The sequence below is a fragment of the Chlorocebus sabaeus genome, chromosome 16, assembly GCF_047675955.1.
Source record: "Chlorocebus sabaeus isolate Y175 chromosome 16, mChlSab1.0.hap1, whole genome shotgun sequence".
In the NCBI taxonomy this organism is placed as follows: domain Eukaryota; kingdom Metazoa; phylum Chordata; class Mammalia; order Primates; family Cercopithecidae; genus Chlorocebus; species Chlorocebus sabaeus.
Genome location: NC_132919.1, coordinates 2,874,435 through 2,892,690, shown reverse-complemented (window position 1 = coordinate 2,892,690; position 18,256 = coordinate 2,874,435). Strand labels below are relative to the sequence as shown.

Sequence of the window (18,256 nt, the reverse complement as noted above, 5' to 3'; positions counted from 1 at the left end):
GAGGCAACCAAGCAAAGAACAAGGCATGAAGGCCAGCGAGACAAATAGTACCTAGGAGGCAAAACTGGCCACCAGCCACGGGAGGTGGAGACAGGGAGAGGAGATGGCGGTCTGCACACATTTCCCCGCTGTCATGTTCCTCCTGAACCTCTGAATGAGACCTCTCTTCTCTCGAAACCAGAAACCCCACAATTAAGGATGCCCAGCCGTGATCATTCATTTATAAAATACCCCGGCTGGACCAAGCCCGCCAGATCGGCCGCCTTTCCTTCCTTGCTTGTGGTTTTTCGTCAGCAGCTGCAGTCCGGTGAAGAGAGCACGGCACCGAGAATCAGACAGACCAGCCTCCGAATCCCAGCCCGGCCACCGGCCAGCTGTGAGGCCTCGTGCCTCACTTGCCTCCTTTGTGACACTGGAGTGATGATCCCCACCCTCCGGCACTTCCAGAGATCAAATGAGACCACAAATGTGAACGTGCTTGACATTGCACCAGCGACCGACCAACAAATGTCTGTCGGCTCTGCATGTACTGGATTTACAGAATCAATTTCAGGATGGGGGCAGGGGGGTGACATTTATTGAGCTCTCACTCTATCTGTCAGACCCTTGACTAAAGATGTGGGATGTTCTTTTTGTTGTTGTTGTTGTTGTTGTTGAGACAGAGTCTCGCTTTGTCGCCCAGACTGGAGTGCAATGGCCGGATCTCAGCTCACTTACAAGCTCCGCCTCCCGGGTCCATGCCATTCTCCTGCCTCAGCCTCCCGAGTAGCTGGGACTACAGGCGCCCGCCACCTCGCCCGGCTAGTTTTTTGTATTTTTTAGTAGAGACAGGGTTTCACCGTGTTAGCCAGGATGGTCTCGATCTCCTGACCTCGTGATCCACCTGTCTTGGCCTCCCAAAGTGCTGGGATTACAGGCTTGAGCCACCACGCCCGGCCAGCACGTTCTTTTGTGTGTGTGTGTGTGTGTGTGAGAGAGAGAGACAGAGTTTCACTCTTGTTGCCCAGGTTGGAGTGCAATGGCACAATCTCAGCTCACTGCAACCTCCACCTACCAGGTTCAAGCAATTCTCCTGCCTCAGCCTCCCAAGTAGGTGCGATTACAGGCACCTGCCACCACACCCAGCTAATTTTTTGTATTTAGTAGAGACAGGGTTTCACCATGTTGGTCAGGCTGGTCTTGAACTCCTGATCTCAGGTGATTCACCTGCCATGGCCTCCCAAAGTGCTGGGATTACAGGTGTGAGCCACTGCGCCCGGCCTGACTATGTTCTCTTATCTGATCCTCACAACCACCTGTGAGGCAAGCACTATCATTACAGCCACTCTGTCATTGAGAAAACCGCGGCTGAGAGTTAAACATCTAGAACAACAGGCAATGCAAACCCGTAGTCAGCCTCCAGGGTCCAAGTTTGGAGCCTCCACACTGGCAGGGCTCGGGTCTGTTGTCTAAATCAGCTGGTTGATACAGATGGAACAGGATGCTGAGACACCAAATCCCACCCGTCTTCCCTAAAGCTTTTCTGAAGCCCCTCAGCCGGAATTCCCGTGGCACTTGAGCTGGTTTTGGTAGGCGTCATATTCTGTTTCACACGAATAGCTAAGACTGATCTTTCCTCTACACTGCACACCTTGCAGGCAGAAGCCATATTTACACACACCACAGTTGTGCACACACCAGATTTAATCAACTCTTAAAGGACATCCACGGTCAGGTACACATTATTTTGTGCTCCACTAAGAAAGCAAAAATGTTTCCAATTACACATTATGGTGTGCTTTTGCTTATGACATGCCTCCTGATTTCAGAGTTGTTAAATGAGAAGGAAGAAAGTGTCTCAGAAGCAATGAAATACAGTAGTAGACACTCAGTAATTATTTGTACTCAGTAATTATGTCTTGGGGTAATGGAAAGAACACTGGATTTGAAATCTCAAGACTCAGGTTTGTGTCTTACCCGCTGGCTAAAAGGAGTATTTCATTTTCTCTTCTGCACAATGGGGAAATCATTCTTCTCTTCTGCAAGAACCAGAAGAGTTCAAGAAAGTGCTTTATAAGGCCAGGTGCGGTGGCTCACGCCCCAGCACTTTGGGAGGCCGAGGTGGGCGGATCATCTAAGGTCAGGAGTTCAGGACCAGCCTGGTCAACATGGTGAAACCCTATCTCTACCAAAAATACAAAAATTAGCCAAGCGTGGTGGCGCATGCCTGTAGTCCCCGCTACTCAGAAGCCTGAGGCAGGAGAATCGCTCAAACCCAGGAGGCGGAGGTTGCAGTGAGCCGAGATCGCACCATCGCACTCCAGCCTGGGTGACAGAGCGAGACTCTGTCTCAAAAAAAAAAAAAAAAAAGTGCTTTGTAAACAGTCAAGTACTGAACCAACCTAAAGTATAAACAGCATAAAGACGAGGCATGGATGACGGATGCCATCCATGGCTACGAGCAAAGTCAGGTGACCCTGTGGGTATTTGCAAGAGGATCTGTAAGAATGTGGCTGCCTTGGGGTAATCGGCCCCATTTTCCAGGAAACAACTGGAGCTCCTGCTTCCAAGCTGCCAGCGCTGGTTAAGGCGCAAGGTTCCTACGTCACAGAGACTCTCCGAGGCAGGCTTTGCAGCGTCAGCTGGCCAAGCTCCTGGTCCTGTTCCGGTCCTCAACCTGAAACTTCCCAGTCTTTCCCCCAAAGTGAGGCTCAGCTTCAGGTCTAAGCCTCTTGGTGGGGGAACTGGAAAAAAGCAGCTCTGGAAATCTCATCAGGTTATTCAAGACTGACCTTGCCAGCTCTGTAACAGGGTCAACCAGAGGGTTAGGCATTCTAGGAGGGGCAACAGCCCAGGCAAAGGCCTAGAGGCAGGAAAGCGAGCAGGGGTCTGGTTTGGCATCAGTCTCCCCCGCAGCCGTGTCTCTCTCTGAAGAATGGGAATAAAGAGCCCCCAGGCTGAGAGGGTGGGAGAAAAGGGAGGTGTTGGCCTCATGGAAAATCTCTGCTTCCCTCCAAGCTTCCTTGTCCCTGGAAAATGCAAAGTGCCGTGGGCTCTGCAGCTTGTACCCTCTCCTAACTGGCCCTGGCAGGCAGCTGTCTGGCTGTGTCAGAGGCACGGCTGGCCCCCTCCCTCACTCCACAGTGGTCTCTGCCCCCCACGCAAGGTTCCTCTCTACACCAGGCACTTTCCAACTTGCTCACCCGCCTACACAAGTCCATTTCCTTCCACTCGCCCTTCTCTCTTCCCGCCCTCTCCTGCCCACTGTCTGACTGGCTGGTGGAGGAGGGAAGCCACAGCCATGCTGCCCTGCACGTGGGGACACTGGGCCTCCTCCCCTCCGTCAAGCAAGTGTTGAGAACCCGGCACTCTAGATCCCTCAATTCCAGCCTCAACCTGTGCCTGGAGGAGGAAAGGGGCTGAAGAAGCTTCTGGGTTTGCCCATCCAGAGGGAACACATCACAGAGCAGATGTGGAACCCGCACCCTGCCGGCGGTCCCTGTTCTCCTTTTTTTTTTTTTTTTTTTTTTTTTGAGACGGAGTCTTGCTCTGTCGCCCAGGCTGGAGTGCAGTGGCGTGATCTCAGCTCACTGCAAGCTCCGCCTCCCGGGTTTTCGCCATTCTCCTGCCTCAGCCTCCCCAGTAGCTGGGACTACAGGTGCCCACCACTGCACCCGGCTAATTTTGCTGTATTTTTAGTAGAGACGGAGTTTCACCGTGTTGGTCAGGCTGGTCTCGAACGCCTGACTCTTTATCTCAAACGCTGTCTCCTGCCTGAGCTCCCCTTCCATCTCCCCCACCCCTCTGGACAGAGTCCAGCAACATCTCAGGGGACCATGAACTCAGCAGGCACGGAGGAGGGTGGCCTAGTCCTGCCAGTAACTTGGCTAGGACCCACAGCTCACTTCACGCATCTCCAGAACAAAGATTCTCTATCTATTCTCACTGTCCAACTCACTCCCAGGGCTGTGCAAATCAGACTGAATCAAAAGTTGCAACCCTGCTGCTCTCGTTGTATTTACAAAAAAAAATAAAAAATACACCGGGCGCGGTGGCTCACGCCTGTAATCCCAGCACTTTGGGAGGCTGAGGCAGGCGGATCACGAGGTCAGGAGATCAAGACCATCCTGGCTAACACGGTGAAACCCCGTCTCTACTAAAAATGCAAAAAAAAAAAAAAAACTAGCTGGGCGTGGTGGCGGGCACCTGTAGTCCCAGCTACTCGGGAGGCTGAGGTAGGAGAATGGCGTGAACCCAGGAGGTGGGGCTTGCAGCGAGCCGAGATCGCACCACTGTACTCCAGCCTGGGTGACAGAGTAAGACTCTGTTTCAAAAAAATATATAAATAAATAATAAATAATAAAAAGGATGCAACCTCACAGAATTTCCGAAGTGAGAGGCATCATATGCCAAGACACACACCACACACCGACTACCCTTCCTCCCTCTCCTCTCCCTGTGCTCCAGGTCCCACACTTGTTATGGGGTGTGCAGTTGGCCACTCTCCTTCCTCCTCCACTGGGACTGCAGTTGTCCCCCAGAGAGACCATGGGGTGCCCCGTCACCACTAGCAGCCTTCACTGCTCCAGAACTTGGCCGCTCCAGCACCTCCTTCCTGGAGACCCCCAGCCAGGCAGCCTCCACTTCAGCGCAAAGGAGGAAAACAGTGTCCCATCCCCCATACCCACATCAGCAGCAGCTAAAGCAGATTTACAGATGAGCTAAACCAGAATTTCAATTATCTGGGCTCTTCCCGTTAACATCCTCCTCCACCTGGGACAATGGATTACTGGGACTTCGCCGGAGCCGTCCCTGGCCTAGTGCAGAGCAGGTGTTCATCAAACGTGCTGGACTGAGAACTGAATATATCATTATATATCTTTGTGCTGCTGGATTGCACTGAGTAAAGGGCGGTGTCAGAAAAGGAGTCATGAGAAGCTGGAAATTTGGGGGGCTTGTGCTTCTGATGTGCCTGAGAGATACCATCTCCATAACCCCAACTCAGCCCCAGCATCCCTTCAAAGACCCCAACCCACCCTTCCCCTCACCAGAGGGAAGAGGAAGGCTGAGCAAGGCCCCAGCCTCCTCACTTGCTGGGAGTTTCATTGCAGGCTGACCTGCAGGAAGAGGGGACGTCTGCAAATTGCATGTGCTGTTCCTTTCCCATCTTCCACTTCATGATTACTTAAATAAGTGCTTCGGTCCCGAGTGATTCCAACAGTCAGTCAGTCCCCAGGCTCCTACAGCCTAATTATACATGAACAACTACGTGGGGGCTTTAATACGAAACAGCTCTCTTCCCTATGAGCCATATGTTAAATAACACGATTGCCCCACCCCCTTTTGCCAGCTGGGGCTGATGACGGGGGTGCTGGGGCAAACGGAGGCCCTAACGAGGTTGGGGTAGGGCACTGGGCTGTCCTTCCCAGCCCCGCTGTCCTGGCTGGGGGAATCACTCAACTGCAGATACATTCACACCAACGTGGTGTCCCACAATACTCACCCCCAAACAGATGTCCGAAACACCTGATACGACACAGAACTACCCAAAACATTCACAGTCACGTTCACCGGACACACACACACACTCAAGAAACACTCACTCCTGGCAAACATACACACCTAGTCCTCAGCCAGGTTTATCAGTCCAAAAGGCGGGGACCATGGCTCAGCTGTACACACCCTCCTGCCACGAAGAGTTATCATCTGTTGTGGTTTCTCTTCCTTTTTTTTTTTTTTTTTTTTTGGAGACGGAGTCTCACTCTGTCACCCAGGCCAGAGTGCAAGGGCGTGATCTCAGCTCACTGCAGCCTCTGCCTCCCAGGTTCAAGCAATTCTCCTGCCTCAGCCTCCCAAGTAGCTGAGATTACAGGGCGTGCCAGGCCTGGCTAGTTTTTTGGTACGTTTGGTAAAGATGAAGTTTCACCACGTGGGCCAGGCTGGTCTCAAACTCCTGACCTCAAGTGATCTGCCCGCGTCAGCCTCCCAAAGTGCTGGCATTACAGGCGTGAGCCACCGCGCCCAGCTCTTCTGTTTTGTTTTATATTTTATTTCTTTGTTTCGATTTGGTTTTCTTTTCCTTTTGTTTTGGTTTTGTGCAGTTTCTAATTTGCCTGTCCCGTGGTCCCCCACTCAAGCACACAGGCAGCACAAGAGGCACACAGAGTAAAGGAGGATATGTTAGAGACCTCAGTCTTTTTCTTACAATCCAACTGCTTTTCTACCAAAAGAGATCGATGCCTCTGTGCGTGTGTTTGAAGTGGCATTCCCACCTGGCTCCGAGAGCTGGTGCTGCCTTGCAGACCTCGGGCTGAAGCTGCAGGCCAGGCAAGACCGAAACACTGGATGAGCCTGCGACGCAGGAAATGCAGGGCAAGTAGCAGAAGCTCCCACTCCGGGTGAGGAAGCTGCCACAGCCCCACTCAGGCCTGGTCTAATGAGGTCTCCAGGGCACCTGAGCACTGAGGCTGGCAGTGGATACGGGGCAGGGTCCGAGTTCCTGGCCGCCTGACCCTCTGGGTCTACCCAGCTAGCACAGTGAGCAGCTGGTGGACTTGTCACCCCTCCCCAGACCCCCAGCCCCAGCCACAGGCTCCCATCTGGTACTGATGGTATTGGCCACAAGAGGGCCTGGTGAGCCATTGTGGGAAGGTCTAGACCCACAGCTGGGGCAATCCGGCTCCCGGTCATCTCCCAGCCAGCGACGGATGAGGCTGAAGCATTTGACTGCAAGGTAGATCCATCGCGAAGAGAGTCCTGGCCTCTTACAGTCCCAGACACCCTTCCAGGAGCCTTTCTGTGCTACACATGGCAGGTGACACACTGTGACCCCAAGGTACTAAACTAGGAGGTCCTTTGGCCACACAGCTACTCAGAGGGAAGGGTGAGCAGGGGGCCCTGGGAGTGACGAGTCTGCTCATCTGGCCCTGTCCCCTCAGGCCTGAAGGACAGGCCATGTCTACTGGAGAAGGGGGGTGCACTGGTGATCTGGGTTGAACCTACAAGGCTCAGGCTGGGCACACACCCTCAGGACCGTCGTCTCCTGGAACTATCAGGCAGCCTGGATCGGGGCTGCCTCTGGAAAACAGTGTACCCAGGAAGGAGCCCACTGCCTTCGTGGGGCAGGGCAGTCCTGGGGTCTTTGCTACCAGGGGCATAACCTGGCCTTGAACATAAAAGCCAGGGAAGGGGAGGAAGCCTAAGCAATGGAAGAGGGCAAGCATGAGGCACATGTACGGAAAACAGTCACCCTCACCTGCTCCCCGTGTTGATGCCAAACGATCCCTATCAGGAATGACTTTACTAGGAACCAGCTCACCAAGTGCCCCGGGAGATGCCCCAGGAAGCCATGTGGCACCTCCAGCAAAGAGGAGGCTGGCCTACCTTCTCCCACCCTCCAGATGGGGCGCCCCTTCCTCTTAATAAATGCCGCCCATCACAGATACCTGGCGGGGCCAGTGGATTGCCAGATTCCAGCCCTCATTCATCGCCTGTGCCAGGTGCCCAGGCACACCCTCCGCAGGCCCTGCCCCTTCCACAGCCTCTTTGCAGCCCAAGGCAGACAGAAATCTGCATGAGCTTCCCCTGCCCTTTTTTTTTCCTGCTTGAGATGGAGTCTCACTCTGTCGCCCAGGCTGGAGTACAGTGGCGCCATCATGGTTCACTGCAGTCTCAAATGCCTGGGTTCCAAGGATCCTGCCACCTCAGCCTCCCAAGTAGTTGGGACTACAGGTGTGCACCTCCATGCCCAGTTAGTTTTTGTTTTTTAGAGACGGGGTCTTGCTCTGTTGCCCAGGCTGGTCTCAAACTCCTGGCTTCAAACAATTCTCCTGCCTCAGCTTCCCAAAGTGCTGGGATTACAGGTGTGAGCCACTGAACCCAGGCAGCTCCCCACCCTGGAAGCTCCATCCAGCCAGTGAATCCAGACCAGCCCCAGAGTCTCTCGGGAGCCTGCCCAGAGCGATCGGGATGATAGTCTGCATAAGGCTGAGGCTATAATGGGCCCCCCCACTCCCCATCCCTCACAACAGCTGATGACCAATTCCCAGAAGAGACCATCTGGGTCTTGGTGCAAGGCCCCCGCACGCATCGAGCGAGGAGAATTAGAGATTATCGGTGGGCTGGAAGGCGCTGCTGGAGTGTTTGCCCGCCAGTGATATTGAATTTTAAACATGTGTGCCTGTTTACTCGTCCTGCCGGAGCCTCACTGACTGCCCCGTAGCCAGGCAACGCTATCTGACCTGGGGGACCAGGAGGGGGGACTTTCCGTGCCAGGCAGGTCACCTGGCGAGGGTTATCTACACGCTGCTCGTCTGAGCAGAAGGCAGTGCCTCCCTCCCCTCCCACACCTTCCCACCCTCACCTCCAGGCGACCCCAGACCCGCAGGCTGTCAACCATGGACAGTCCACTTTGTCAGGACGAAACAGAGGGTGCCCCTGCTCCTGGGAATGAAAGCAGGGGCGTGATTAGAACCGGATGGAAGCAGATTGCAGGATTAGGTGTCATTATCAATGTGGGAGCCGGCTTTGCTATTTCCCCGCCGGCCGCACAGAGAGCCAGCGGGCTGAAATTGCAACAGGAAAGATTCGGGTTAGATGGGAGGAAGGTGGCAACGTGTGAATGGGAAGCAGACAATGGCACCTTCTTTCAAGTAAAATCGGGCAGGTCCAAATCACAGCTGGGCAAAGTTTAACGTGTGTCTTTTCTTCTTCCCCTCTCAGGGAGTGAGTGGTGGCTTTTGCACCCGTGGCTGGGGGATCAGCGAGCAGAGGACTCAAGGTAACGAAACCAAGGTCGTAGGTCCTCTAGGCTGGCAACATGTGTGCTGTGTCCCTCTTCTCTCTGTGGAAATGCTAAGACACATATGCCATCCCCGCCCTTCAAGTCCTATGGTCGTGGGATCAGGGCAAGGATATCTGATACCATATCATCAGTCACGGGCTCGCAGAACAACGAGATCAGGCAGGTGAAGAATTAGTCCCGAACCACGGAATCCCACAGAGGGAAGGCCAGCTATGCGGTGGGCCGGCTAGCATTTCCTCTAGGAAGCAGGCAGAGATGCCCGTTTCACAGACGAGTACCCAGGTCTAAACAAAGTCCATGAAGGTGGGTCCTTGTGTTAGGCCAAATAATGCCCCCCAACACTCACCCGGAGGTGCCCTTGTCCCAATCCCCGAAACCTGGGAATGTGTGAGGTTACGTGGCAAGGGGGAGTTCAGGTTGCGGCTAGAATTAAGGCTGCCAGTCAGCTGCCCCTGGGATGGGAAGAGGGGCCTGGATGATCCAGGTCCGCCCAGTGTAATCGAAAGAGTCTTTGTAATGAGGAGGCAGAAGAGAGGGTATCAGAGAGACGGCGGTGTGAGAAAGACGTGCTCCAGCGTGGCCAGCCTTGAAAACAGAGGTATGGGGCCAGAATACAGGTGGCCTTCTAGGAGCTGACAAGACAAGAGGATAGATTGTCCCCTGGAGCCTACAGAGGGAATGCAGCCCTGGCAATGTCTTTTTGTTGTTGTTTTTAAGAGACAGAGTCTCGCTCTGTCACCCAGGCTGGAGTGTAATGGTACGATCTCAGCTCACTGCAACCTCCACCTCCTGGGTTCAAGAGATTCTCCTAACTCAACCTCCCAAGTAGCTGGGACTACAGGCAGGCACCACCACGCCCAGTTAATTTTTGTATTTTTAGCAGAGACAGGGTTTCACCGTGTTGGCCAGGCTGGTCTCAAACTCTTGACCTCAGGTGATCCGCCTGCCTTGGCCTCCCAAAGTGCTGGGATTGCAGGCGTGAGCCACAGCGCCCACCCCTGGCAATATCTTGATTTGATGCCAGTGACACCCATTCCATACTTCTCACCTCAGAACTGTAAGGTGATAGATATGTGTTGTCTTAAGCCACTAAGTGTGTGGCCATTTGTGACAGCAGCCATAAGAAACTAACAGAAACCTCCTGACAGACGCAAGGACAAGCTGGCTGTGGGGGAAGGAGGAACTGTGACACTCTGGCACTGCGCCTCTGAACTGCTCGCCTGACTCCCATCCTCAAAACCGCAATGCTCTGGGGTGCAGATTCACAGTGTGTGCTGAGTTTTATCGTTGTAACTGCCTTGAAGCTCTGAGCTGCTCCTCAAGAAACCAAGTGTACACTCCTGACTTCCACCAGGTCCAGGACTCACGCAGCAAGGAGAAAGGCTGCCAAATGGGTTGTAGAGACCATGCCGTGTGAAGAGGATGAGGGCACTGCCCGTGCAGGTAGGGCTGTCCACGCCAAGTCAGGCTGGACCAATGGGCCAGGAGGCCTGGGCTTCCTGGCTCCTGCCTCTATGAATAACACTAAGCTCAGTTATCCCTGGGGCTCAGCCTTGCTCTGCTCTGACCAGGATCCTTTTTTTTTTTTTTTTTTTTTTTTTGAGACAGAGGTTTGCTCTGTTGCCCAGGCACGATCTCGGCTCACTGCAACCTCTGCCTCCCAGGTTCAAGCAATTCTCCTGCCTCACTCTGCCGCGTAGCTGGGATTACTGACAACCGTCACCATGCCTGGCTAATTTTTGTATTTTTAGTAGCAACGGGGCTTTCACCCTGTTGGCCAGGTTGGTTTCAAACTCCTGACCTCAGGTGATCCACCTGCCTCAGTCTCCCAAAGTGCTGGGATTACAGGCATGAGCCACCACGCCCGGCCTGACCAGGTTCCTAACCTGGGCCGGCCCCACGCTGACTGGACCCTCCCCAGGCTTTGCGGACCCACCTTCCTGCTCCCCAGATCTGACCAGGGCTGCTGGCCTCTGCTTTCTGCTTTTCCATGCTGGTGTTTGAAGAACTCACTCTGAGCTCTGTGGCCTGGAAATACCTTCCGAACCCCAGAATCAACCTCCTCTTAGAGAAACGGCAGGGAGAGCACCATCCAAGGAATTCCTGACCTTTTCAGCTTACCCTGGCACTGGTGTGGCTCTGTGTCCCCACCCAAACCTCATCTCCAACTGTAATCCCCACGTGCGGAGGATTGGATCATGGGGGCGGTCTTCCCCAGGCTGTTCTCATGACAGTGAGTGAGTTCTCATGAGAACTGATGGGTTTAGGTGTCTGGAAGCTCCTCCTTCCCTCTTCTCTTTCCTGCCGCCTTGTGAAGAAGGCACTTGCTTCTCCTTCATGATTGTAAGTTTCCTGAGGCCTCCCCCAGCCATACAGAACCGTGAGTCAATTAAACCTCTTTCTTTATAAATTACCCAGTCTCTGGTATTTCTTATATCTATATTGCTATGAAGTATTTCTTTATAGCAGTGTGCAAATGGCTTATCTTGCATCACTTTCGGAGGAGGGTTTCTGTGGTTCTTGCCTCCTCACAGCCGTTACGCCTTCAAAGAACAGAGATCACATCTTCCCGGTTCAACCAAGAGTCACCAAGCATGAGGCCAAGCAGACAAGAACCACAGCTCCTGCCTCCTGTCTCCCACAGCCCAGCTCTCCGGACCACAGAACTGACCACCGCCAAGGGGCACTCACATACAGTCCCGAACCACATCTGGAATCCACAGCAGGATGAGGTTAGGGCGCCACTGGGGATCTAACCTCATTCTCAGAGTTCTCCTGATCCCCATGGCATCTCTGACATGAGATGCAATTCTGGTCTCCTCTGAGCCTGGGCCACCCACCAGGACTACCCCCTGGGAGGAAAGAGCTCTAGAAAGAGCCACAGGTCATCTGGCGAAGGTCTCAAACCCAGACGCCTTCAGGGGCCAGAGAGGATATAGGCTCCAAGACTAAACAGGACTGGGGAGGGGACATTCCCCCTAAAGAGTATTGAAATATTTTTTTAACATCACATTGGCCAAACAAAACATATTTGAAAACAAACTCAGCCCACCCCACCAATGTGTGATCCTCGATGAAGCAAACCCAACTCCTCCACCAGCCCCATCTCATTCCTCTTTCCCCCTCCACCTCCAATGCCACTGGCCTCTCTTCTCCATCTTCTACCCTCCTTCCCTCCTTCCCTCTTTTCCCCTCCCCACCTCCAATTTCCTTTCTCCCAAATTCCTCCTCTACAGCAGATGACGGCACCCAGCCATCCACCCCCACTTCTGGCTTCCCGTGTAGAGACAACCAGCCCCAGCCATCCTATTAACATCTGACACTTCAGAAATTTCTCAGTCCTGCGGCCAGATCCAATCAGCTCAGCCGTGTCACTTGCTAACAAACCCTATTCGCTCATGTAACTGAGCCGCATTCACTCCGGAGATGTGCTCTGCTTCATTCCCATGTGTAACTGAGCCACAGCTCGGAACACTCCCTCCAGGCGTCTGGAGGTGCAGACCTTGTTACTCAGCCTGCTCTTCTAAGAACAGCAGCTCCCCTCAAAAGCACTCTCGGCCGGGCGCGGTGGCTCACGCCTGGAATCCCAGCACTTTGGGAGGCTGAGACGGGCGGATCATGAGGTCAGGAGATCGAGACCATCCTGGCTAACACGGCGAAACCCCGTCTTTACTGAAAATACAAAAAAATTAGCCAGACGTGGTGGCGGGTGCCTGTAGTCCCAGCTACTTGGGAAGTTGAGGCAGGAGAATGGCGTGAACCCGGGAGGCAGAGCTTGCAGTGAGCCGAGATGGCGCCACTGCACTCCAGCCTGGGAGACAGAGGGAGGCTCCATCTCAAATAAAAATAAAAATAAAAATAAAAATAAAAATAAAAATGGAGCATTCTCAAAGTTCCCAGGCTGCACCCTCTTTCCTCTAAAATCATCTGACTCTCATATTGAAAGCGGGGAGCCAAACTCTGTGTTTAAAGTTGAAATTATCTTTTAAAATTAGTATCTCTACCCCAAAGGCTTGGTTCTTTTTATCATAATCTTTTTCCTCACTGTCAGAGAACTCCTAGAGAAATTTTTTTTTTTTTTTTTGAGACGGAGTCTCGCTCTGTCGCCCAGGCTGGAGTGCAGTGACCGGATCTCAGCTCACTGCAAGCTCCGCCTCCCAGGTTCACGCCATTCTCCTGCCTCAGCCTCCCAAGTAGCTGGGACTACAGGCGCCCACCACTTCGCCCGGCTAGTTTTTTGTATTTTTTAGTAGAGACGGGGTTTCACCGTGTTAGCCAGGATGGTCTCGATCTCCTGACCTCGTGATCTGCCCGTCTCAGCCTCCCAAAGTGCTGGGATTACAGGCTTGAGCCACCGCGCCCGGCCCTCTTAGAGAAATTAATATCTCTTACAGAGAGGAAACATTTCTCTAAACTTCAGCAACTCCTTCTGAGCCACTTGTTTATTTCTTTTTCACTGGTTAATGCAAGGAAAATTGAATTTAACTCTCTTTATTACAGAGGAGCACAAACAGTGTGATCTCATTTATGTGTGCCTCTATCTATGTGTACAATGCCAAGATGTCTGGACGATTAGCAAATGGTAAGAATGGATACTTCTGGATGGTAGGATTATTATGAGGACATTATTCATTTTTTTAATTTTCTCTGTACTTTACGATTGCTTTAACTTTATAATAAGCATATATCATTTTATTTAAAATTGTCTGGGGTGTTTCATATTTGCTGGTTATTTGAACACACACAAAAAAAAGTCTTATAAAAATTATCGAAGAAAACAGCTGGGCACGTTGGCTCATGCCTGTCATCCCAGCACTTTGGGAGGCTGAGGTGGGTAGATCACCTGAGGTCAGGAGTTTGAGACCAGCCTGGCAACATGGTGAAACCCAGTCTCTATGAAAAATACAAAAAAAAAATTAGCCAGGCGTGGTGGTGTGCGTCTGTAATCCCAGCCACTCCAGCTGAGGCAGGAGAATCTCTGGAGCCCGGGAGGCAGAGGTTGCAGTGAGTCAAGATTGCACCACTGCACGCCAACCTGGGCAACAGAGTGAGACTCTGCCTCAGAAAAAAAAAAAAAAAAAAGGCCAGGTACGGTGGCTCACGCCTGTAACTCCAGCATTTTGGGATGCCGAGGAGGGCAGATCACAAAGTCAGGAGTTCGAGACCAGCCTAGCCAACATGGTGAAACCCCGTCTCTACTAAAAATACAAAAATTAACTGGGCGTGGTGGCACGTGCCTGTAGTCCCAGTGGCTCGGGAGGCTGAGGCAGGAGGATCGCTTGAATCCGGGACGAGGAGGTTGCAGTGAGCCGAGATTGCGCCACTGCACTCCAGCCTGGCAACATCAGCAAATTTCCGTCAGGGAAAGGGAAAGGGAAAGGGAAGGAAAGGAAGATATTGGGCGCTTTTTTGTTCATTGCCACATCCTTAAGGCTGGATCAATCAATGAGGATTCATTGATACCCTATTGTGAGTATTTATTAAGTACCAACTACTAAGTGTTTATGAAGCACCTGCCATGGGCCCCATATGTACCAGGTCCTGGAGCAGCAGGGGTGGGAAGGTCATGCTCTGCCCCATTTGTGTGAGCTGGAGCTGCACCGGGTCCTCCCAGCCCCACACCCTGTACCTCACACACACACCCTTGCAGTCTCACCTGAATGACATTCAACTACACAAAGAGGAGCAGGTGCTGGCAGAGCTCAGAGCCTCTCCAAGCTCCCCCCAGGAGCTCCCAGGAGAGGGCAGCCCTGACCCCGTAATGGTAGCCTCCAAAAAGATACGTATGTATCCAGGAACCTGAGCGTGTAACCTTATGCGGAAAAAGGGTCTTCGCCCATGCTGCAGTCTGAATGCACGTGTCCCTCCCAAGGTGACGGTATGAGAAGGCGAGGTCTGGGGAAGTGAGACCAGGTAATAAAGGTTCCACCCTCGGCAATGGGATTAACATCCTCATAGAAGGCCTGGGGGACGAGGGAGTCCCTGCCGTCCGACTTCCGCCTTCCTCCCTGCGAGCACGCTGCAAGAAGGTGTCATCTTAGACGCAGAATGTGGGCCTTCATCAGTGAGTCTCCGGGAGCCTCCATCTGGGATTTCCCGGCCTCCAGCATGGTGAGAAATAAATGGCTATTGTTGGTAAATGACCAAGTCTAAAGTATTTTGTTGTGACAGTCAGAAGAGACTGAGATAACAGATATAATTTTAAGATACGAAGGAGTTTGAGACGAGATCATTCTGGATTACCGGGGTGGGCTCTAAATCCAAAGACAAATGTCTTAAAAGAGACACACAGAGGAGAGACCCCCAGGGAGGAGAGGAGGGAGCCACATGAAGAAGACAGAGACAGAGGGCAGAGCCCCCAGCCAGAGACGGGCCTGGAGCCACCAGGCGCTGGAAGAGACAGGCAAGAGCTTCCCCTGGAGCCTCTGGTGGGAGCACGGCCCTGCTAACACCTTAATTCCAGACTTCTGGCCTCTAGAGCTGTGAGAAAATAAATTCCTGGCCGGGTACGGTGGCTCATGCCTGTAATCCCAGGACTTTGGGGGGCTGAGGCGGGTGGATCACCTGAGATCAGGAGTTCAAGACCAGCCTGGCCAACGTGGCGAAACACCATCTCTACTAAAAATGCAAAAAATTAGCCGAGTGTGGTGGCTGGTGTCTGTAATCCCAGCTGCTTGGGAGGCTGAGGCAGGAGAATTACTTGAACCCAGGAGGCAGAAGGTGCCGTGAGCCAAGATCACGCCACTGCACTCCAGCCTGGGTGACAGAGTGAGACTCTGTCCCAAAAAAAAAAAAAGAAAGAAAGAAAGAAAAGAAAAGAAATTCCTTTTATCCTTTTATTTCAACCCATCAAGTTCATAGCAATTTGCTCTAGCAACCCTAGGAATCAAATCTACCCCCAAGGCCTGAAACTCCATCTCCACACTCAGCCAAGAGCACAGATCTGCTGGGGGCCCCTGGGACAAAAAGCCAGCAGGAGGGGCACGCACAGGAGGAACCCACGCAGGGTACATCCCTTCAGGAAGCAACACAGAACCCACCATCCACTTGCGTCTGAAGCCCCAGACACAGCAGGCTTGAGTGTCAGGTAAATGACACTCAGGGATGGGGGTAGCAGGTGGGGGTGGATGTCAGAACACAGAATCTGGCGGCATCCCGCTGCTGAGCCAGTCTCAGTGGAGAAGAGTCTATGGTGGCTGGCAGAGAAGAAGAGCGGGATTATCAACGGAACCACCCTACGCGTGTTTGGCATATTGACCATGATAACAACCACTAGTGTCCATTATGTGCTGATATTCGACACCTGCAGGAAGCCTGGCACCTTACGGAGCCCTTGTCCGCCTGCTTCCTCCTGTAATCCTTGCAGTCACCCTACAGGGTGAGCTCCGCTCTATAAATGAAGAAACCGAGGTTCACAGAAGATGACTGAACTGCACGATGTCACACGGCTGGTTTCTAAATCCCAGGAAGAGGCAAGACCCAGACCCAGCACCATCCCGTGGGGGAGGCAGGACCTGAAAACAGGCAGGGACGTCACAGACCCAGGGACTAAGTTCTGGGGTGGGGTGGCTGGTCAGGCCTCCAACGGCAGGTGGGATGCCTGCGGCGGGGCGGGGGGCGCTGGGAGCATCCCCTGGGCGACACCCTGAATGCCAAGTGCTCTATAAGTCTTCTGAACGCCAGCGAAGTGAGCCAGAGCCGAGCCCTCACCAACAGGCAGAAAGAGGCGAAGAGCACAAGGAAAAGGGACAGGACAGCCTGGGAACACAGGGAGACCCCGCCTCTACAAATTAAAAAATACATATCTGTTTAAGCCTAGCAGGGCGTGGTGGTGCACACCTGTGGTCCCAGCTCCCTGGGAGGCTGAGGTAGGAGGACTGCTTGGGCCCAGAAGGTCAAGGCTGCAGTGAGCCCTGATCGAACCACTGCACTCCAGTCTGGGTGACAGAGAACCTGTCTCAAACAAAAAGAAAAAAGGAGGCCAGACGTGGTGGCTCACGCCTGTAATCCCAGCACTTTGGGAGGCCGAGGCGAGTGGATCACCTGAGGTCAAGAGTTCGAGACCAGCCTGGCCAACATGGCAAAATCCCATCTCTACTAAAAATATAAAAATTAGCCGGGTGTGGTGGCGGGTGCCTATAATCCCAGCTACTTGGGAAGCTGAGGTAGGAGAATGGCTTGAACCCAGGAGGCGGAGGTAGCAGTGAGCCGAGATCGTGCCACTGCACTCTAGCCTGGGCAACACAGCAAGACTCCATCGCAAAAAATAAAAAAAAAATTAAAAAAGAGAAAAGGAAAACAGAGAGAGGGAAGGAAGGAGGGCCTGGCAGCCGGTCACGTTTACCATCAGCCCAGACTCCCAGACCATGGGCCACTCAGGCTGAAAGGGCAGCTGTACCCCGCCTGGCCCCCCATGGCTTTTAGGCCCTGCCCCCCACTTTCTCGTGCTCCCCACAAGGTCGGCATCTATCCCCGAGATACAGATTCATTTTAATATCAGCTGCAGGCAAAAGGATTTAGGAAAGAAACTTCTGGCCGGGCGCGGTGGCTCAAGCCTGTAATCCCAGCACTTTGGGAGGCCGAGACGGGCGGATCACGAGGTCAGGAGATCAAGACCATCCTGGCTAACACGGTGAAACCCCGTCTCTACTAAAAATACAAAAAACTAGCCGGGCATGGTGGCGGGCGCCTGTAGTCCCAGCTACTCCGGAGGCTGAGGCAGGAGAATGGCGTAAACCCGGGAGGCAGAGCTTGCAGTGAGCTGAGCCCCGGCCACTGCAGTCCAGCCCGGGATACAAAGCAAGACTCCGTCTCAAAAAAAAAAAAAAAGAAACTTCTAATGAGAAAGGAAAGAAACAACTGCTCATGAAACATATTCCAAGGCCAGCTTCGGGCCTCTCCACAACCCCGAATTACCCATGTCTCGACTCAGTCCCAAAAACCTTTATGAAGATGGCGACCCTGCAGGTTCTTTCTGCTCCCTTCCCCTCCCCGGGGACCCCTGTTTAGGTGAGATTCAGAAGGCAAGAGTTGGAAGCACAACTCAGAAACATGTTCCTTCCTCCAGGTCTGGCTCAGATGCTGGGCTGGATCCTGGTTTTTAGCCTTTTTCCAAGACCCTCAAGGGCATCCACATTTATCAGGCAGGGTTTTGAGTCTGATACACAAGGCTCCTGTAGGGCCACCCACACAAAATGTCAATCCTTGTTCATTCCACAGACAGGCCCCTCAGCTGCGGGCACCTGGCAGGGCAGAAATCAGGGCACCCTGACAAACGATATTCACAGAAAACCTGGTGTACTTCCCCCCAGATGGTCTCTCTAAGCATTGCTATTCTCCACACATTTCAGAAACACAGTTTTTTGGAGGAATCATAATGACTGATATTTACGTAGCACTTACTGCATACCGCTGTTCTAAGCGATAAAGGCATATCACCTCAATTAATCTTCACTAGAGCCACACAGGGCAGGT

The 18,256-nt window shown here is 52.9% G+C and overlaps 1 protein-coding gene and 1 long non-coding RNA gene across 11 annotated transcripts in view; one reads left to right on the top strand and one right to left on the bottom strand.

The window, feature by feature from the left end:
* Positions 1 to 18,256, bottom strand: part of RAP1GAP2 (RAP1 GTPase activating protein 2) — a 277,468-nt gene that overhangs the window by 100,715 nt on the left and 158,497 nt on the right. The window lies entirely within an intron of this gene.
* LOC140708590 (uncharacterized) lies at positions 834 to 17,165 on the top strand. 2 transcript variants are annotated; one of them, XR_012088720.1, is made up of 3 exons: positions 834 to 11,514; positions 13,283 to 13,364; positions 14,655 to 17,165. It is a non-coding gene; the product is annotated as an uncharacterized lncRNA (long non-coding RNA). The 2 variants fall into 2 exon arrangements; XR_012088721.1 differs by having other exon boundaries at positions 840 to 8,758; positions 10,137 to 11,514; positions 13,283 to 17,165.